This window comes from Podarcis muralis, chromosome 11 (genome assembly GCF_964188315.1).
Source record: "Podarcis muralis chromosome 11, rPodMur119.hap1.1, whole genome shotgun sequence".
Lineage (NCBI taxonomy): Eukaryota > Metazoa > Chordata > Lepidosauria > Squamata > Lacertidae > Podarcis > Podarcis muralis.
Genome location: NC_135665.1, coordinates 45,654,142 through 45,676,565, shown reverse-complemented (window position 1 = coordinate 45,676,565; position 22,424 = coordinate 45,654,142).

Below are 22,424 nucleotides of genomic sequence, written 5' to 3'. Positions count from 1 at the left end.
TCCTGTTAGCTCTACAGCGTAATCCCACCATGGTAAGCTGCTGAAAAATTACTGACAAGAGCCAGACTGCTGAGTAAGCGTCACCTAACAGACATGGAAACATGATCTGCATCATTTTTAGGCTTGGCAGACATTTTGTACTCTCCCTGACAAAATAAAAAGCACACTCTTTCAAGTTGGGCAGACACACACAGAGCCATGAGGTGTTCTCAGCTTTTCAGGAAGAATCTGAAACTGAATTTCAGACATCCATGTGTATCTGAAGAGAAGGAGGACCGGGGGGGGGGGGGGGGGAAGCTTTGGGAATCCAGGAACTGCATGCAGAATTATTTTTAAAACACCCACCCAAACCTTCCCAGTTCTGCTTTAAAAAGTACCAAGTACTTTATGACGGAATGATAATTAACATCTGCAAAAGTGAGATTGTATGGTCTGATTTCACCTTTCAGAGTAAGGTAATGAAGTGGTATAAATCCACATGCCCTGGTCACATCCAGTTTGCATTGTTATAATGCTCTCTGTGTGTGGCTGCATTTGAAAAGCACCCTGAAACTTCAGCTAGTGCAAAGCGTTGCAGCATTTGTATGCGTGTGTCTTGGCAAGGAAGAAATGGATCATGCCATTGCTTAAAAGAAGAAGCCAGAAAGACAAAGTTCTCAGGATACTCAGCCCAATGCCACATTCTGTGCTTTTGTAATCTGATTGCTGAATATGACACATTGTTATGCAGCAGGGAGAGCAAACACAATGGATTCTGGACTACAACCCTCCCATCCATGTTAGTCCAGTTTTAGCCCAGTAACATTTGGAGAGCACTACATTCACTACCACTGTAGTACAGCATAAGCCAATGATGATTAACGCATGTCCAATTGACACATGATTCCGCATGCGGCATTGCAATGAACCCAGAATTAACCCTAAACATCACTAAAGTGCCAGTGAAAAAGCAGAATGGGGGGTGGGTTGGAACACTTTTTGCAGGTTCTACCAGGTGCATGGAGGTCCAGAATGCAGACCCCATGCAAAATGAGGATTGCCTGTACACACAGGGCCCCATCCCACATACAGCAACCTTACCTGGAGGAGGAAACATCAGATACAGTACCTCCTCCACAGCTTCTAACCATGGTGCAGTTATTCAAGCAAAAAGTGTGCACCAATATGCATGAATTAGTAGGAAATCATGCATAAAATGACATCACATTAGGGAAAAGTTCTTGCAGGGAAAATTTGGGCTAAATTGCATATAAAAATGTGTACAGTAGGAGAAAACTACACACAAAAAAATGCATTTGGGGAAAAAAAGAAAATTCATGAAGAAATGGGGCAACCTGAATTTTAGGTTGGGAAAAAATGAGAAATTGAGAGAAAAGAAAATTGACAGTTTGTCCATTCCCAGTCAGGCACGCAGATCAGCTTCATCCACTGTGGTAAGGTGTATTACTTTTTATTTAAATTGTAGGAATTATTTCCAATTTTGCATCTACACATCAAAATTAGCATGTGGACATTTAGTACAAATCAGTGCCCTATTTTTGGTGATGCAAAAGTGACTATCCTAAAGTCAAACCTCTAAGCATGACTCTCTGGGTCAAATGAGATGATTGCAGAAATATTACGATGCTGCACATTGTGCAGAATGAATGAGTAGATGGAAGTAGCAGAATTCTGGACTGAATCATTTCAGGCTGCAGATTGGGACCATCATTTTCCTTGCTTCCTGATATGTAAAAAGTGTATACTTGAGATAAAGGTGTAGATAGAACAACCTTCTCCCCAATGTACTAGTTTACAGCATGTCAGAAGAGTCTTTTCCCTTTCCTTTCCTTTCATGGAGGAGAATTTCAAAATGTGGACAGCTCTTTCACCTGCAGTTGAGAGTTGTCCTGCCTAAAATGTTCTCCACCCTGGTCTGCAGAATGTGTAGATCAGTTCTGAGGAACAAAACAATTAATATACTTGACCAAATGTGGCTCAGCAAGCTATTAATAGACCTGGGAGTATAACCCAGATATCTCTCATTAGATTAGCATCCTATCGTTGTTCTAGACAGCTTCCTTGGTTGTCACTTTGCATTAAGGTGATATTAGGAACATAGAAAGCTGCCCTGCACAGTGCCAGATCACTAATCCATCTGGGTCACTGGCAGCAGCAATGCAGACCAAGTTTCAGACTCTGGGTTTCAGACAGAGATCTCTCCCAGCCCTACCTGGAAGTGCTGAGGGTGGAACTCAGGACTTTTTGCAAGGAATGCAAGTGCTCTCCCACTGAGCTGCATTATCTTGGAACTATTTGTAAAGGAAGATCTGAAGCTGCTATGAAGCTGCTGCTTCCTGATACATGCTGCTGAAGTTTGTGGCAGGCTGCTGTCTCCTTAAAAAATTATGTGGAAGCCCAGGTGGACTAATGTACTGTAGCTGGTTAGATTATTTGAGAACATCTACACTCCAAACAGATTTGCTTTCTTGACTGGCTGACCAACCCTGGATGAAGTAAGGTTAAGAGAATTGTCACAAATGTCACATTTGAAATGGCAAAGCAATTTTGGCAAGGAAGAAAAAAAACCACCTTAAGGAAGCATATTGTGCAGGTATCTCAGGATGATACAGATTCACATTCAAGAAATTGCTTAGGTAAAGAAGGGTAGTCATTCGTTTTTGCAAGGATGAAAGGGCTCTAGCTCTGAACATGAGTTCATTTGTTGGTTAACTGATTGATTAATTCTGCATAAATCTGCTTAGAAAAAAAGCACATTTTCTTTGTTTCCTCTACATATTCTGTAGTCCAGAAGAGGCATTCCCATTTCCATGTCACCCAGGAGGACAATTCCAAATGAAAAGATCTGCAAAGCTTCTGTTTGCCCTGGGAAGAAAGCTGTCAACATTTATTTATTCACTTGATTTATATACTACTGCCTTTTAGGGGACAATTGTCACTTCAGGACTATGTACAACATTTAATAAGAATTATAAAATATAAAATAATCATTCTAGTAAGTGATTAAACAATCTATGGCCTTTTAAATGTGTCTGTGCAGGGTATTATTTTGCATTTTGTGTTTTTATGTTGTAAACCACCCCGTGATCTTGGGATGAAGGGTGGTATGTAATTTAATAAATAACTGTATAGCCCTTTAAAAATTATCACCTATAGTTAAAATATCAGCAGCAACTGAAATAAGTAGGAATCAGTAAAAGCAGACTGCAATAACCATCCTTGGTCAACAATCTGGCTGCATCTCTTTGAGTCGGTTGAAGCTTTTGAGCACTTTTCAGAGACAGCCCCATGTAGTGTGTGTTATAGTACAGTGGTATCTTGGGTTACAGATGCTTCAGGTTACGCGATTTCGGGTTGCGCACTGCGTTGAACCCAGAAGTACTGGAATGGGTTTTGGTGCTCATGCATGCGCAGACCACCGAATTGTGACCCGTGCATTTGCAGACGTGGCGCTGCGGGTTGTGAACGGTGCGGGTTGTGAACGTGCCTCCTGCACGGATCACATTCGCAACCCAAGGTTCCACTGTAATCCAAATCAGAATGTAACTAGGGTGTGGGTCATCATGGGCAATTTAGACACTTTAAGGAATGGGTGCAAATGGTGCACTTGCTTTAACTATGCAATGCAGAAATCTGAGCAGCCATGCTCAGAGCCGATTATAGGGTTGCCATATTTTGAAGAGCAAAAAAGAGGACACATTTTCCAACTTCTACTTTTAACTATGGAAACTCACATTTTACATACCCATAAAAAAAGGACGTATCCTGGAAAAAAGAGGACATATGGGCTGCCCAAACTGTGAATTTGTGTCTTCAGGGGGAGTGTTACCCCATCCAGATTAAAGACTGTTTCACTGGTTTTCATTCTGTGTTCAAGCCTGCTACCCAACAAAAGCACCAAACTTCTCTCTACTAGGGTTGTTATTGCCAGTGGATCCAAAAGATTTTGCATTTGGCAAAACACAAGTGAAACAGTTGCCTTAAAAAAAAGCAACAGGATTCGTGCAGACCTGTTCAGTTGTTTATAAGAAAAACCAGCCAACATGTAGAAACAGAAAACGGGTGTTCTTGAGGAATATTCATATGCGCTTAGAAACATGGGGGGGGGGCACTTTCCAGATGATAGCCCTGGCAACATTGCCTCCTGCATCACAGATCCACTTGTCCATCTTCCATTGCTGCTCTCCTCTCCAGCAAAAGGTGGATTGAACTTTATGTATCTTTCCTCATTCATGCTTCATCGAAGAAGCATCTCTAGGTAGGGCTGGGAAAGACTTCTCCCTGAACCCCTGGAGAGACACAGCCAAGTCGTTGTAGATAATTCTGAGCTAGATGGACCAGCAGTCTGATTTAGTGCAAGTTCATGTCCTATGTTCCAAAGAGCTACTTTAGGTGAGCTCAAGAGCTTGGGCATCCCCAGTGACATTATTTTTTTTTACATTTTACTGAAATGTAGACCCCTGCCTCCCCTCCCGATACATCACAAACTATTTTCAAAACTTGTTTCCTTTTCAAAATAGATTTGCTGTGAAGCTTCTGTGTCGGCTGATGCTCATGAAAGCAGAACACAGTTCCAAGGTCCCCTTGGGTGGGTGAACGAGTTGCCTGGCTCTTTGGATCTGGGCCTATGTGTCTTCTTGAAAAGGAGAAGGAAACCGCCCCCTCCCCCCCCCCAACTCTGAACATCTCTATCTATGTCATTCAGGCAGAATTCCTTTGGGTTTTAGAAAGTCACATTGCACTGCATCATACACTCCTCTTTTCTGATAAATCTCTACTTTGCAATCTAAGCTTCGGCACTTCCGAAGAGTTAAAATGGAAAGAGAAGTCAAATGCCCTGATAGCTTCAAAAGTCACACATTTAAGGGATATACTTTGTCCTGCCCTATCGGCTTGCCCTCAAGGTTATCTGGGCAAAGTTTCTGCATTCAAAAGAATCGCCATTTCCCAGTTAGGCTAAAGTGACCACCGCACAGTGTGAGGTGATATGAAGTCATGGAAGTGAGGGGTGTAGGGAAGGAGGGGTCAGAGAGGAGTCTTTATTCTTTTGTGTGTGTGTGTGTTTTTTAAAAAACGAAACCCTCAAATGATATTAGTTCTCTGTCATCGGTACAGATCAGATTCCACTGTGCCAAATGCTTCATGGAACGTGTTGATAAAGAGGGCACTCCACATGGTACAATATTCTTGTCTCCAGGCAGAGTGTGAAAAAGAATGTTGAGAGGCTGGAGGGACGGGCCTGTCTGGTTTCCTCCAATGGCAGATTCACAAAAAAAGAAGTGTGTTTTCCACTGGAACCGAATCCTGGTGCTGAAAGGGTGCACTTCAATCTTTCAGTTTGTACACAAGTCTTCAACATGAGGGCATTATCTGACAATTGGCCTTCGTACCCACAAGTAGGAGTTAGATCGTTGAGCATATCCACACCATTCGAGTCCTTCCGCTTAACACAAAGACCCTACTTAGCACTTCAGCGTGGAGTGTTGAGCACCAAAGTATTCTTGTGATGCCAAGTCCTTATTGCAGGCTTTACTAGGTCAGGAATGTCCCAGAGTCTCCCCATATATCATAAAGACACCACAGTTTCTACAGGAACCAAAACCTGGTTAAGCTCCTGGAACCCCTGGAATCTTCCACCGCTTGGAGATAGGGGTGGTGTGCAACAACAGCCTTTTCCAGTCTTAGGAAGTCATGAGGCTTTCAGTGGACCTCGACATATGGCTTGTTAGGGGTCAAAAGATAGGACCAAAGTACATGTTGTAAGCTAGCAACCCATATTTTTTTGTTTCATGACCTATCCCTTGAACTATTATAAAAGAACATTGGGAACCTTGCAATTGCCGGGAAGATAACTCATAAAGTTCATGTTGTGAAATGAAAAGAACTTGTGGAACATTTCTATTCAATCTAGTGGGTCTTTATTTCTTATGTTTCAGATCAACCTACAGGACTCCTTAACCACACCAAGGAGAGAAATTACGATGGTTTAAATATATAAATGAATTTGTACTTACCTGTATAGCATGGACATCTCAGTAATGATTTTCCACTTTGAGGAGCTGGTAATTGTTGTGGTTGTTGTGGTGGTTGTTATTTTGTTCCCTCCCCATTCTTATTCATGAGGGATAAAGTGTAATATTATTCACTTGCAATACCCCCCGCCCAAAAAAAATCCCCTGTGCATAAACCAGTCACTTTTATTTTGAAGAATATGTTGCTGTGGACCCCTAATCCACAACACACTCCCTTTCTGGATAGGTGCCATTTGCAGCAATAATAAGCACCTTGGTAGGCAAGTAGCAGCTGGAAGGGTGTGTGTGTGTGTGTGTGTGTGTGTGTGTGTGTGTGTGTGTTGCTGATAGGAAATCATTGAGGAGGTCTTATCTGGAATGGAGCCCATTCCAGACTGTGGGAAGGGAGGTGAGGCAGCTGCCTTTTCTTCAAAATGAAAGTTTAAGAATGCTTTATAAAGAGTGCATTTTAAAGTAAAGTGTAGTTTAGTTCTTACACAGGCCCGGTTTATTCACTGCCATGTTCTGGGAGAGACGCATTCATAACATTTTGTAATATCATCTAAAATCGAATTGAAGCTCTCTTCTTGGAAAACACCATTATTTCTTCGGGCTGTCATCATTTACCAAAAGCCTTTAATAGAAGCTGACATCATGCGCCATTTATGTGTCAAGCTGGTTAGCAAAATCTTTTGATACATAGACTTCTTTGTCAGGTAGCAGCTTTCACCGCGTTACGTTCCAACTTTTCAGCTCCTGCAGACCGCAATCCTCCAGGTACAGAGGGTGTCCATGTGTCCTACTTTAAAGAGGACAGTCCTCTGTTTGAAAGAGTCCTCTATGTAAAGGACTGAGTGGTCCAAGTTTGGTTTAAATATGAATAAACCTCAGAAGGGAGAGAAGGAAGGGTCTTGAAGTTGCCCATTGATGCTTAACACTTGGAGAACAGACCTAGCAGGCACATTGGCCACCTGAACAGAGTCTTCCCCTCTGACTATCATGAGATGTATTGGTAAAGGTAAAGGGAGCCATTAGGTCCAGTTGTGGCCAACTCTGGGGTTGCGGCGCTCATCTCGCTTTATTGGCCGAGGGAGCTGGCGTACAGCTTCCAGGTCATGTGGCCAGCATGACTAAGCCGCTTCTGGCATACCAGAGCAGCGCACGGAAACGCTGTTTACCTTCCCGCCGGAGCGGTACCTATTTATCTACTTGCACTTTGATGTGCTTTCGAACTGCTAGGTTGGAAGGAGCAGGGACCGAGCAACGGGAGCTCACCCCGTCGTGGGGATTTGAACCGCCGACCTTCTGATCAGCAAGTCCTAGGCTCTGTGGTTTAACCCACAGCACCACCCACGTCCCATTTCTATGTAAATTACAGTAAATATTTCTAGATCAGCATTCCCCAACCTGGTGCTCTCCAGAGGTTCTTGGATGCCAACTTCCCTTAGCCCTAGCAATCCTGACCAACAGCCAGGGATGATAGGAGTTGGAGTTTAACAGAAGATCACCTCACTGGCTAACCCTGGCCTATAGCAATAAATTAGCATAGTTAAATGTTATGTGTCCTCTTTTGTACTTTTTTGGGGTGGTGGTGGTGTTGATGGGTGATTGGCCACCTGGCCTGTGTAGGCCCCATTAAAAGAAATGAATGCAAGCACTCCATCTTTTCAGTATAGCTTGCAAACATCTGAGTGAACGCTGCCCTTTGGTGATCAAAAATAACTGAAAACATTCAGCTTTCGCATCTGCCTTCATCCCTCCTCCTTCTGTGTATTTCACCCCATGAAATGAGCACAATTTATTTTTTAAATACTTGTCATGTTCAGCTTGTTACTGCTGCTCTAGTTCCCCAAGAAAGAGGGAAAATCATTATAAGTCAGTAATTCATAAAGCTGCACAGTCACCAGGTCTGGATGCACTTGAAGGACACAACGGATGGATTCTGAATGAAGGCAGACATGTGATTTACAAAGGCAACCAAGGTTTATCATTTCATTGGGCTGAGTTCCCTAAAAGAAATCTGAGTGACAGTTTCAGGAAAAAAAACAAACCTCTCTGGCTGTAAACTGTTTCCTCTGCCTTGTGCATGTGGAATTTTAACTGGGCACATTAAATGTTAGAAGTCCTTTTGGACATCATAACATGTAAAATGAACATGCATGACAATGTGTGTGGCATTGTGTGTGGGATTGCGAGGGCAGAAAAAATAAAATAAAAAGAATTGGAACCATTGCCCTTTCGTAACACCCAAAATCAGCTGTCCAAGTTGACGACCTAACTCTCCAACCGGTTTTCGATTTTCTTTGTTCCATTCTGTTCTTGTGTGTTTTATGTTTCAACTGATAGTTGATTTAGTTTATAAAGTTTGGGCAGTTTTTTTTTTTTAAAAAAAACAGAACCTTGTGTATTTTTGAGAGAGATCTGACTCATACCTTTGATCAATCAATAAATATCACACTATTGAAAGTTCTCTGTTTGAGTCCTCTGAGCGCCTGCACTTTCAGCTTGGTGAATAAAGAGTTACTGAAATCCCAGACGTTCCAAGGAAGATTAGAGTTTCTCAGTGGCATGTATCTCTAGCAGCAAGTGTGGAAGCCGACTCGGAAGAAACACGTTTGAAGTGGCAGAACTAATCATGCAGAAGCAGTTTGCGTTTTTTCTCTCTCTCTCAGCCAAGATAAAGCCAAGCATTATGACATTGGCAGTGCTGCACAAGGTCAATTTACTGTGAAAAGGGGAGCCACAGACTCCAACTTCAAATAGACTTTTCATCTCGCATAGCTAAAGACAGGATTTACCCTATTGCTTCCGGCACAGAATGGGCAATAACCCAAGTGAACAGTTCAACGATGCTGCCCTCTTGTACGTTCCTCTTCTTCAGTCAACCTTGGTAGCTGTTTCAAATGCTCTGGACTAGATGTCAAGTTATTTCTTCCTCGCTTAGGAGACATGGCTGTAATCTTTCCCCAACTTGCTCTGGCTAAATCAAGTGTGGTTTTAGCACTTGTCTGCAGTATATTACGGGAAATTGTTTGAACACCTCTTAAGATATTGTAACCAAATTTTGCATGACGGTTCCTGAGATCAAGTAGCAGGTTTTGGTCTATGCTTTGATACAACTGGTTGTCATTTTGAAACAAGATGGTGGAATGAAGCTTTCAAAACTGCATTGCTTTCGTCGGTTGCTTAGAATTTCCAAGGAATGTTGGGTACAAGACTGTTAGTTGTTTTATTATTATTTATTCAATTTGTACCCTACCCTTCCTCCCTAAGGAGCCCAGGTTGGCAAACAGATACACAATTTAACAATAAGAACAAAGCTAACACGTTTTCAAACAGTTTAAACTTCACTTTCAGTCAAAAACATTCTTAAAACAATTATGGTTTAAAATATTCTTCCATCCAACGATCATGGGGTTGCCAGGAAAAATATTCTTCAGCCACCAAATCCTTGGGTACAGGAAAGGTTTCAAATTCCTCCTGAAAGTTAATAATGATGGAGACAGGCACACCTCTACAACTTAAGCCCACCACGGAAAAGGCCCTGTCACGGATCAATGCCAACCAACAAGGCCTCAGCTGATGAGATCACCTTTACAGAAAAAAGAAATAGAACTATTCTACATACACTGGTCTTTCTGTGCTTGCACCTGTATTCTGAGTGGAGTTACCTGAGAAATCAACACAGCATGAAATTCTTTACAAATCAGAATGATATAGAATGATAACTAGCTCCAGACTGTCTTTTTCAACAATTTTGCATGCCACTTTGTTTGGCACTCTGGGGGTGGGGGTTGGGAAAGTGGATCTTCTTGGTAGGCCATAGGTTCACCATCACTGCTGCAGCTGAAGCTCTTGGGATCAAAGAGAGAAGATGCAAATGGAAGAAGGGAAACTTGGGTACCAGGAATATTTCATGATGTGGCTTCTTAGAGACTTTTTAAAAAGCTTTGTTGTGCAGCCGATAATGTGATAATCCTGCAAATAATCAAGGGGTGGAGCAACTCCCATTGCAGCATTTGAGACTTTTAGTTTAGAAAAAAGACTAGTAAGAGGTGACATGATAGAGGTTTACAAGCTGATGCATGGCATGGAGAAAGTGGATAGAGAAACGGTTTTCTCCCTCTCTCGTGACACTAGAACTTAGAGACACCAATGAAGCTGAATATCGGAAAATTCAGGAGAGAGAAAAGAATAGAATAGAATTTATTATTTATACCCCACCCATCTGGCTGGGTTTCCCCAGCCACTCTGGGCGGCTTCCAACAAAGTATTAAAATACAGTGGTCTGTTAAACATTAAAAGCTTCCCTAAAGAGGGCTGCCTTCAGATGTCTTCTAAAAGTCTGGTAGTTGTTTTTCTCTTTGACATCTGGTGAGAGGGCGTTCCACAGGGCGGGCGCCACTACCGAGAAGGCCCTCTGCCTGGTTCCCTGTAACTTGACTTCTCACAGTGAGGGAACCGCCAGAAGGCCCTCGGCGCTGGACCTCAGCGTCCAGGTAGAACGATGGGGGTGGAGACGCTCCTTCAGGTATACAGGACCGAGGCTGTTTAGGGCTTTAAAGGTCAGCACCAACACTTTGAATTGTGCTCAGAGACGTACTAGGAGCCAGTGTAGTTATTTCAAGACCGGTGTTATGTGGTCTCAGCGGCCGCTCCCAGTCACCAGTCTAGCTGCCGCATTCTGGATTAATTGCAGTTTCTGGGTCACCTTCAAAGGTAGCCCCACGTAGAGTGCATTGCAATAGTCCAAGCAGGAGATAACTAGAGCATGCACCACTCTGGCGAGACAGTCTGCAGGCAGATGGGGTCTCAGCCTGCGTACCAGATGGAGCTGGTAAACAGAAAAGAAAAGACTTCTCCACACAGTGCATAGTTAAACTATGAAATTTGCTCCTCCTCACCAGCCTGGACAGCTTTAAAAGAGGATTAGACAAATTTATGGAGGACAAGCCTATCAATGGCTACTAGCCACAATGGCTATGTTCTGTCAGAGACAGTATGTCCCTCAGTGCCAGTTGCTGGGAATTGCAAGTGGGCCAAGTGCTGGCATGTTCGGCTTGCAGGCTTCCCACGGGCATCTGGTTGGCCACTGTGAGAACAGTCTAGGATGTTGGACTGGACAGGCCATTGGCATGATCCAGCAGGCTTGTTGCATGTTCTTATGATAGTGTGGAACATTTTCTGTGGGAATGAGATATGCAAGTCTTTTGAGTCATGCCAAAGCTAGTTCAATTTTGGCGCCTGAGTTGGAAAATCCAATTGTGCATGCTCCCATCTCCAATTTTATCTTAATATAATGAGAAATGCAAACGACAAGCATTCTTTCAATGTCAAAAATTTGCTGTTGACATCTCCGCTGATTGGTAGGGATGACCTTGAGTTCCAGGGAATATTTCAGCAGATAAAACTTAAGGGATGGGGGAGAGTTTCTGTTTAGCTATTTTGTAATTTATCCCTCGTCTTGTCTTTGAAAGAGATTAAATAAGCTTCCTGTTGGGACAAGAAAAGAAAAAAGAGATGGTATATACCCATAGCTGTTCTTGTCCATAATCATTAAAATATGCATAACCTCCTCTCTCAGGGTTGTGTGAGAAGGACCATAACAGAATTTTATGACTTTGAAATTTGAAATCCATGGTATTTGGGGAGAGAAGAGCCCTTAAATAATGGCCTTTGATTACTCTGCTGGGAGTTCACTAAGACAATAGAGATGAGTTCAAAACAGGCCATAAAAAACGAAAGGAAAATCTGAAAGAAAATCTTCCCATGATGCATGAGCTACAAAAGGATGACAGCTGCTTTTTAAAATGGAGCCTCATAGACACACATGGTCTTAAAATGCGGTTTAGGAAAGGAAAGAGTTGGGATCTAAGCTGCTCTCTCTCTTTTTGAAATTTTATTATATATCAACAATGCAATCATAAAACAAAATCATAAAGCAAAATCTGTACAACCATCAATGTGCAATAGCAAAAGGTTAAACAGGTATATTTTGGGGTTCAGGGAAGCAGCTTAAGGGTTAAACTCAAAATAATATTTGTCTTCAGATTACTGACCCCTTAAAAAAAAATGAAGTTTATGAGCTCCAAAAGTGGTTGGGGTCCATGCCTCCCTAGTAACCATTTTCAGGTCTTTTAGCAGAAGATACATCAAGGATTGAATAATAAATTTCAAGAGGGTATGCTATAATCTTGCTTTTTAAAGGGACTAACAAAATAAGTTGGACCATGCAACCTTTTTAGGTGTCCTACAGTTCCTCCCTTACCATCATCTGAAATGGTGGGCACTGATACATACAGCACATTGTAGAGCAATATATGAGTTATGAATATGGCCTACAGAGCCTTGGAAACATTAACTTATGGTAAATGCATTTACAGTGATACTAAAATAAAGCTTGGTTGCTTATTTCTAGGTTCATAGGTTTGTGGCTTTTGGTAGCTTTCGTCTGGAAATTAATGGCTTACTTGGGAAACAAAACTTACTTCTTAAGACACCGAATTTAGGCACATTGACTATTGGCTGCTATCCCATTCCTAAACCATGAAGTATGTTATTGTTCCTTTTCTGGAGTTGCAATAAGATCTTGTTTACATTTTCTTTTGAAATAGTTAATTTGTGACAGCTTTCATATACATCCAAGCTGTGAAGAACAACTTGTTTGTTCCAGAAACGCTTCTATTTTATGGAACTCAGATTAAATTACCGGTTTAAGGTAGGTTTGGTATTCCTACTGTCATTTGTTCTCTTATGTTGAAAAAGACACACACATTTTTAAAGGAAATAGAACAAAATACCATGGGATAAATACATCAGTGGGTATTTCTGTGTCTTAATTGTAAGTTCTGATGGATCTTTGTAGAAATATAGCATTAAAACAAAACAACCTTCCCCCAAAACTCATACCAAAATAAACTTGCAACATGATCCAACTGAATGAACACAGTTTCAAGGCCCATTGGCTTTCAAGGCCCATTGTTTTAGTAGGTGAAAACATATGCTTAACTTATTCCATTAGAATAAATGGTAACACCAGTCTTGAAACACATACATTGGCTCCCAGTACCTTTCCGAGCACAATTCAAAGTGTTGGTGCTGACCTTTAAAGCCCTAAATGGCCTCGGTCCAGTATACCTGAAGGAGCGTCTCCACCTCCATCATTCTGCCCGGACACTGAGGTCCAGCGTTGAGGGCCTTCTGGCGGTTCCCTCGCTGTGAGAAGTGAAGTTACAGGGAATCAGGCATAGGGCCTTCTCGGTAGTGGCACCCGCCCTGTGGAATGCCCTCCCACCAGATGTCAAAGAGAAAAACAACTACCAGACTTTTAGAAGACATCTGAAGGCAGCCCTGTTTGGGGAAGCTTTTAATGTTTAACAGACTATTGTATTTTAATATTTTGTTGGAAGCCACCCAGAGTGGCTGGGGAAACCCAGCCAGATGGGCGGGGTATAAATAATAAATTATTATCATGATATTATTATTATTATTACTTAAAAGCATATGATTCTACTCCAGAGAAAATTAGTCATCATGCCTAAAGAGCCACAATCCACACAGGAATACCCATGAGCAGCAGCTTCCAGGCTTTAACATGAAGAAATTAGCAATCTCACGTGACCCAGATTTTGGACAGACACACTCCTTGCAAAGCCTAGAGAACCATAGAAGCTGTGGAAGGACTACATCGCAGAGCATCTGACTTGGATGCAGAAGGTCCCAGGTAGAGAAATCCTACCTGAAACATTGGAGAGCTACTACTGAGCTAGAGGGACCATTTGTCTGACTCAGTTTTACTTATTTGCCTCTTTATCTCCAATGAGCTCATGGTTCTCCCCTTCCTCATTTAATTCCCACAATAGCCCTGTGAGGTAGGCTGAGGGACAGCGACTGTCCAAAGTTACCCAGTGAGCTTCATGCCCGAGTATAGATTTGAACCCTGGTCTCTTAGGTCCTTGCCCAACACTCTCACCACTAGGTAAAGTTAAAGGACCACTAGATGGTTAAGTCCAGTCAAAGGTTGCGGCACTCATCTTGCTTTCAGGCTAAGGTTGCCAGCGTTTGTCCACAGACAGTTTTCCAGGTCATGTGGCCAGCAACAGAACACCATGATGGTGTTGAATGGTTTCTTTAAATGTAAAGGTTCATCATTGTTCCACTCGATGTGTATGTCTTTAAGGGGCCAGAGCAAGGGCCAGAGCAAGATAACGAGACCCAGCTTTACAGCTGTGAAACATAGCAGGTGCTGCTGAGTTGTATTTGATTAAGGTGTGTCAGCATTTGGGTTTAGTATATAAGGAGCAGCACCTAGCTCTCCCATTACCCTGGGGTTTGGGTTGGTGGTTGGGTCTGGTTTGGTTGTTAATGTATTTAGTGTAAATGGAGTTTTTGTTTTTCTTATTAAAACCTTGTTTAAGTTATTTTTGAGTCCTTTTCATTTTTAATGCATGATCTCCCCAGCAAGCTATCTGCAGCGCTACCATACTGCAAATAGCCAACATCTTTGGTTATGGGCCCAGCTGCTGAGTGGATGACTGCATATTTTTGGACTCTGAGAAAGGTTTGAAAACTCCTTCTCCTGTTAGTGTAATTTTTTGTGGGTCTGGAAGAGTTCCAGAATGGTTGACCGGGTTCCTGAAGCTGAGAAGGCTCTGGTCTTCCCACAGCTAACAGATGAGAACTATAGTTTATGGTCTTTTCGGGTGGAGGCGCTTTTGACCTCTAGAGAAGTATGGACCTATGTAACTGATGACCCTCCTGACCCTGTAACTAATGCTTGGTCGAAAGGAGATGCAAAAGCCAGGGCGATAATTAATTTGGCAGTCAGCGACCAGCAAGTAGTCTATATAAGAAATAAGAAAACTGCCAAAGAAATGTGGGACAGTCTTGCAGCAGTGCATGTTAGAAAAGAGTCAGCATCTGCATTGACGTTTTTCAAGCAGTTGTACCAGACGAAGTTGCAGCCTGGTGATGATTTGGCAGCACACTTGAGACGTCTGGAGGCAATACGCGGTGAATTAATTCGAAGGGACATGGTGATACCTGATATTCAGTATGTTTTTATCATCCTTTGTTCCCTTAATGAGGACTTTGATGGTATAGCTAGCCAGATATCTGCTGTTCCACCAGCACAATTAACTGTGGAAGGGGTAACGGCAAGATTAATGGGCGAGTTGGATAGAAGGGAGGCTTGTGCCATAAGCACTCCTATTTCCAGAAAGAATGAGGAACGCCATATGCAAACCTGTGGTGATACAACTGCATTTAAAGCTGCAAAGCGTTGTTGGTTCTGCAATAAGCAAGGACATTTTGCAAAGGACTGCAGAGCCAAAAGAAAGCAAAGTACTCCCAAGTCTGTTTCTGTTCGTCAGTCACGGTTGTCAGCCCAACAGCAGACATCGTATAGTAAAGACAGAAACGAGCCGCGAGCTTTTCATGCTTGGACTACAAATCGTAAAAGAATTAAAGATGCCAAGTGGAAGTCTTTTATTATAGACTCTGGAGCATCTCAGCACATCTGCAATGATCGAAGCTTGTTTATTTCTTTCGAAGAGGAAATTGGTAATGTACATTTAGCCAATTCACAAGTCTTGCAGTCGCTTGGCAGAGGTACTGTTAAACTTGACTCTTTAAACATTACAATAGCAAACTGCATTTACTGCCCGTCAGTGGACAATTTATTGTCAGTAAGGTGCTTTGCTCGTCAAGGCATAACTGTGCGTTTCTTAAAATCAATGTGTGAGTTTTTTGATGGGAACAAACGTTTATTGTATGCCCGGGACTCTGATGGTTTATATAGACTGTATTTTCGCACCTACTCCCAATCGCCTATAAATTGCAAAGCAGCACAGTCAAGCCAGGGGTTGAGGAATGTAAGGCCTCATTCCGGGTGTGTCCATGAGGCGCACAGAATTCTGGGACACCTGAATTTTGCTGATGTAATTAAGACAAAGAATATCGTTAATGGCCTCAACTTAAAACCATGTAAATTCTTTATGCAATGTCTATCCTGTTGCAAGAATAAGATTAAGGTTGCACGCAAGGGTAGGTGCTCAGATAGGAAAGTAACTGAACCATTTGAGCGTGTACATTGTGATTTAGTTGGGCCACTCCCACCATCATTAGGAGGTTCTAAGTACTGGCTTACTCTGATAGACCAGTATAGTAGATACTGTTGGACTTATGCAATAGCTGAGAAGTCCCAAGCATTTGAAAAGTATAAAGTTTTTTGCAACTGGGTAAAAACGCACTTTAACAAACCAATTAAGAACCTGTTTTCTGACCGGGGCGGGGAATTTGTTTCTGAGGATTTTGAGAAATTCCTGGAAGCGCAGGGGACTACTCATGAGTTATCTTGCCCCCGAAGTCCCTGGCAAAATGGGCTTGTTGAAGTTGTGCAGCGTGACCTACAGGCAGGGGTTAAAACGTATCTGCATGATGCTAATCTGCCCAAAGACTTTTGGGCTGAAGCACTTAATGCATTTTGTTACGTTAGAAATCGCAGTTATCATACTGGTTTAGATGTCACCCCCTATGAGAAACTGTTTAAAAAACGCCCTAATCTGAAATACCTCCGCATTTGGGGTTCAGATGTAATTATGCATTATCCTGCTAAGCAAAAATTGGGTGAACGTAGTGTCCAGGGAAAATTAATGGGCTACCAGCAGGGGGCGTACAGAATTTACATACCAGCAACTGGCAAATTTCATATTACCAGAAGCATGATACAAACTGTAAATTGGAATGGAGTTGCTATCTTCCAAGATACTGATGGTATAGATAATACTGAGGAAGAAGAGGAAGAAACAGCAGAAGAAGCAGCAGGAAATAGTGCTTCTGAATTAATGGGAAAAGACAAAAAGCCTGTTGAGTCTGATAAATTGTTTGATGATTTAAAGTCACAGGCACCCGAGGGGAGGTCAGATTCTCTTGAGTTTTCTGACCGTGAGCTTAGCCTACAGGCACCTCTTCAATCTGACAATGATTTACAACCTGAAACTAGTGGTTTACTTAGTCCCATTAAGTCTGAGAAGTCTGACTCTCCTTCTGGACTGAGACGTTCAGATAGAAAGAGACAGAAGCCACAACGATTTGCAGATGAACATTTTAATACTGTGTATGCCAATAAGGTAGTTTTTGAGCCAAAAAGCTACAGTGATGTTCAGAAATTACCTAAGCAACAAGCTGCAAATTGGTATAAAGCTATGAACTCCGAGATAGCTTCTTTAAAAGAGCATAACACTTGGTCTCTTGTACCACAAACCCCAGATATGAGACTTATTGATTCGAAATGGGTTTATAGAGTTAAAACGAATGACAAAAATGAAGTTGTAAGGTACAAAGCAAGATTAGTTGCTAGGGGTTTTCAACAAATTCCAGGCGAAGATTATGATTTGTGTTATTCACCAAGCGTAAAATATGAAACAGTTAAGCTTTTGTTAAAAGATGCATCACAGCGTGGACATTCCGTTTATCACCTAGATATAAAAACTGCATATTTGTTTGCAGATTTAAAAGAACAAATTTTTATGCGTGTTCCTGAAGGCATAGACGCCGCTGAAAGTTTGGTATGCAAATTAAACAAATCCCTTTATGGTCTGCACCAAAGTGGAAGGAATTGGCACCAAACTTTAGCAAAAGAATTGCTGGATATTGGTTTTTCACAAGGAAAGGCAGACAATTGTGTGTTCATAAAGGAAAGGGCAAACTCTGTAACAAAAATATGTGTGTATGTAGATGACGTATTAATTTCTACAAAAACTAAACAGGAATATGAACAGGTGGTATCACAGTTACAGAAGAAATTTGATGTAGTGGAATTAGGCATAGCTAAAAATTACTTATCCATGCAAATTGAGAAAGGCAAAAATGGATCTTTTCTGGTTCATCAAACTGCAAAAATTGATGATCTTGTTGAAATGCTATGTTTAGAAAATGCAAATGGGAAGGAAACACCTATGGTGTGTGGTTTCACCTTTACAGGTGAAGACAAGCCATTTCCTAACAAAACTTTGTATCGTTCTGCTATAGGCAAGCTAAATTTCATTCAAAGAATCTCAAGACCAGATATAACTTATGCTTTTCACTTTCTGGCAAAATTTGTGGAAAAGCCTACTACACAATGTTTCTCTGCTCTTAAGAGAGTGGTAATGTACCTTAAACATACCAAACATTATAGGTTGCAGTTTACAACATGTATTGACAAAGGTTTTGAAATTTTCTGCGATGCATCTCATGCAATGGAACAAAATAATTGCAGGGGTGTGTCTGGTATGGTGTTTTGTTATAACGGTTGTCCATTTGAATGGAAGTCCCAAACACAAACCATTATTTGTCTCTCCACAACAGAAAGTGAATTGTGTGCATGCATTCAGGCCACTCGTGATGTAGAATGGTATCTGCAAGTGTTTGCAGACCTACAGATGCAAGTAACACTACCAGTAAAAGTTTACCTTGATTCCCAGAGTGGACTTGCTATCCTGTGCTCAGAGACCAATACGCAGCGCACTAGAGTCTTAAGGTTACGTTTAGAATTTGTAAAGCAACTAATTGCTGATGAAATGGTTGTATTTGAATATGTTCCTGGTGACAGTCAGATTGCGGACATTTTTACAAAAGCACTTCCAAAGGTTACACATGAAAAACATGTACAAAGTATGCTTTCTGTTTTTGTTCCACAATGATGAACCGCAGGGGAAATGTTGAATGGTTTCTTTAAATGTAAAGGTTCATCATTGTTCCACTCGATGTGTATGTCTTTAAGGGGCCAGAGCAAGGGCCAGAGCAAGATAACGAGACCCAGCTTTACAGCTGTGAAACATAGCAGGTGCTGCTGAGTTGTATTTGATTAAGGTGTGTCAGCATTTGGGTTTAGTATATAAGGAGCAGCACCTAGCTCTCCCATTACCCTGGGGTTTGGGTTGGTGGTTGGGTCTGGTTTGGTTGTTAATGTATTTAGTGTAAATGGAGTTTTTGTTTTTCTTATTAAAACCTTGTTTAAGTTATTTTTGAGTCCTTTTCATTTTTAATGCATGATCTCCCCAGCAAGCTATCTGCAGCGCTACCATACTGCAAATAGCCAACAGATGGAAGCCAGAGCACATGGAAACGCCATTTACCTTCCCACCGCAGTGGTACCTATTTATCTACTTGCACTGGTGTGCTTTCGAACTGCTAGGTTGGCAGGGGTTGGGACAGAGCAACAGGGGCTCATTCCATCACTGGGATTCGAACTGCCGACCTTCAGATCAGCAAGCCCAAGAGGCTCAGTGGTTTAGATCACAGTGCCATCCGCACCTCGCCACTACACCCCATGGGCTCTCTATAAGGCAGTATCCATCCATCTGAAATGCTTCCAAATTTATTGGATGTGTGGCTTCCCATTTCAGACTGAATCACTGAGTCAATAATTGTGAAACTCAGGGAATATACACCCAGTGTAGGTTGATCAAAAACCCAGGATTGCTGGAGGATGGAGTCGGTGTGGGAGGGAGGCTTAGCCACTGTGAATTCTGCCTCGAGAGCCAGAGGACGGTCCTAGCAGAAATACACCATTAGTTGACTTTAGAAATCAAAGCTGTGCGGGCTACACAAAGGGGAGTTTGTAATTGCTGCCTGATGCTAATCCCATTGGCATGCCTTAGTGAAACATGCACAGCGCTGCGGGGAGGTTGTCAGGATCTGGTTGCAGGAGCCAGCCTCTAGGCGAAAGGCTCAGGCGAAGCTTAGACTCCCTGTATCGCCACCCGTGAGTCAGAGTCCATCTGCCTTATTGACTGACAGACCTTCCCCCTCGAACAATGCACATGAAAAAGAACATGGCTCTCTGGCTGCTCCTCCATTGTCCCTTGGGTTTAACTTCTTAACCCCTTTCCTTGCCAGCCTTTCATTCCAGCAGGCCCAGGGGGAAAGGCACTTGTAACAACACTGATTAATTCCCTCCTTGCAAAATGGGATCTCATAACCAAGGACATTTCCTTGGTTCCAAAGGGTATAGCCAAATGTGTCCGGCTCTTTCATTTGAAATCACTGCTAATTATAATATTTAGAATTTAGATATATACCGTATATATATTTACAGGGCAACAAAGGCACAATGCCTCACTGTCTTGCAGTGTGTGTGTGTGTGTGTGTGTGTGTGTGTGTGTGTATAAAACCTAGTCATTTCAAGTTGCCCAAACTACAGAATTATGTATGACTTGAGTTAGTATTTTTTATAAACATCTTTACCCCCAGTTTTCAGCTGAAAGGGCTAATAAAAATGAAACAGTCGCCGCTTCCAGCCTGGCAGTGTAAAAGAACTTGCACAAAAGAGGGGAAACAGGGTTGAGGAGGGAATTATTAACTTAACCCTGAGGAAATGGGATGTAGCTTAGTGCTCAAGCATTTGCTTTGCATGCAGGTTCAGTCCATGGCATCCACAGGTAAGGCTCAAGGAGATGCATCTTCTGAAATCCTGGAGAGCTTCTGCCAGTTAGTGCTGACAATACTGAAGTAGATGGTCTGATGCAATATAGGGTGCCTTCCTATACACCTGAGCAGTTCTTGGGGAGGAATTAAATGAAGCTGGTCTAACAGCAAAGGTACCTCTTCTTTGGTTGCAGCCTGATGGAATGACTGCTGCCAGGTGACGACTGATGGTGGGAGTGTGGGAATGTTAAGGAAGGTAGGAGAGGGTATATTGTTTTGATATTATCCCTCCTCACTCACGCTGGTGAGTAAACAGCAGAGCACATTCCCTTTGCAACTTATTGGAAGCAAGTTGATGATTTGTTAGAATCCTTTAATTAAACAATCCAGTCTTGCTTGTCCAGTCTGGATTGTTCTGGGTAAGTTTCCCCTTTTATTTCCCTCTTAAAATAATGACACCACAACAGAGTGTTCTTTAAAAATAAGAATAAAGTTTTACTCACATTCAGTTCACAGCAGTAATCTGAAGGCAGGCTTTATCTTGTGGTTACAGTAAAAAGAAGTCTGAGCTACATCTCAGACTTTCTGTTTGTGGGCTCCATCCTATGTGAAGGTTGAGACATGCACTGGCTAAGAGTCAGGAGGAGAGTGATAGTTTAAGAGTAAGAGTGTAAGAGTCCAAGAGAGAGGTGGGTGTGTGGCCAGCCCTTTTATCTGGTCAGCTAGGGTCACGCCCATCTACCTGGTCACACACAGGAAGCCCCAGAGCAGGTATGACAGGAAGTCCTCCTTGTCTGGAGTCACATTCCCTTGTGGGTCCATGCTGGGCAACAGGAAAATACTGTACTTGACTGCTGTAGTAGGCAGGAGCTTAACGGAGTTGATTTCTCAGCAGTCAATGAAGTACTGCTGGTTCCCAGCTCTCTCTGAATCAGGCTGTTTAGATGGCATCGGATAAATAATAGGATCCTATTGAGCAATAGGCTCCCATATTGGGTAAAGCAGCAATAAGGTGCTTTTTTGGTGGGGGGAAATGTTCACATTTTTATTCATACAACCCCCCCCCCCCCAATTTTATGTTTTAAAGAAAAAAATACACATCATTTCAATTTAATTTTTGATCGGAAGCATTTTGAATAAATCATTTGGAAGGTATGTTAGCAGTTAAAAGAACATCATATCTGTGTTAATCTATTGCAGCTTGATATAACCACATGCAGGGCATATACCCAGTATCACTGCCGTGTCTGAGAGGGTCCTGGGCAATGTTCCTCTGCAAATTCCTTGCACAAACTTGATAACAATGTCTGGAAATTTGCTATCACCTAACTACCTTGGCCAAAGCCAACCAAAATGGTTGCAATTTCTATTCCATCTGAATACCTCAAGGATGGCTCATTCCACAGCTTCAGGGCAACCACTGTGAAGCCCCTGTAAGCAGCTCTACAGTTCTAACATCTCATAGTGAGGTTGTTTGAGGTAGGTCCTGTTCTGAGGAGTGCAAGGAAAGCCACAAAGTCCAGTCTATTCTGGGCTGTGCAACTTTGGACTGCTTGGGTCAGGCATCCCATCTTTGTGTGCTCCCTCCCCACCAATTACCACTATAAGAAGGGCTGTAGCTCAGTAGCAGAGCATCTGGCTGACATGCAGAAGGTCCCAGGTTCATTCCCAGGCACCTTCAGGTAGGGCTTGACAGCCTCTTCTGCCAGTCAGTGCAGGAAAAAGTGAACTAGATGGACCAGTGGTCTGACTTAGTATAAGGCAGATCCTATGTTCACAAACTTTCTCAAACATAAGTAACTACCAGACCATGAAGCGTTTTGTAACTAAAAGCTCTGTTTAACAGCTACTCTATGGAGCAGAAAATAGCCCCCTGTATGCCATGCAAGGGAGTTGGTTCTGCCCCTCTGGTGCAAAACAACATTGGTGAGCTTCATAGAGTCAGGGAGAAAGCATGGACACAGCCAAGCCAGTGGTAGCTGCTGTACTGGTTTGACTCACGAG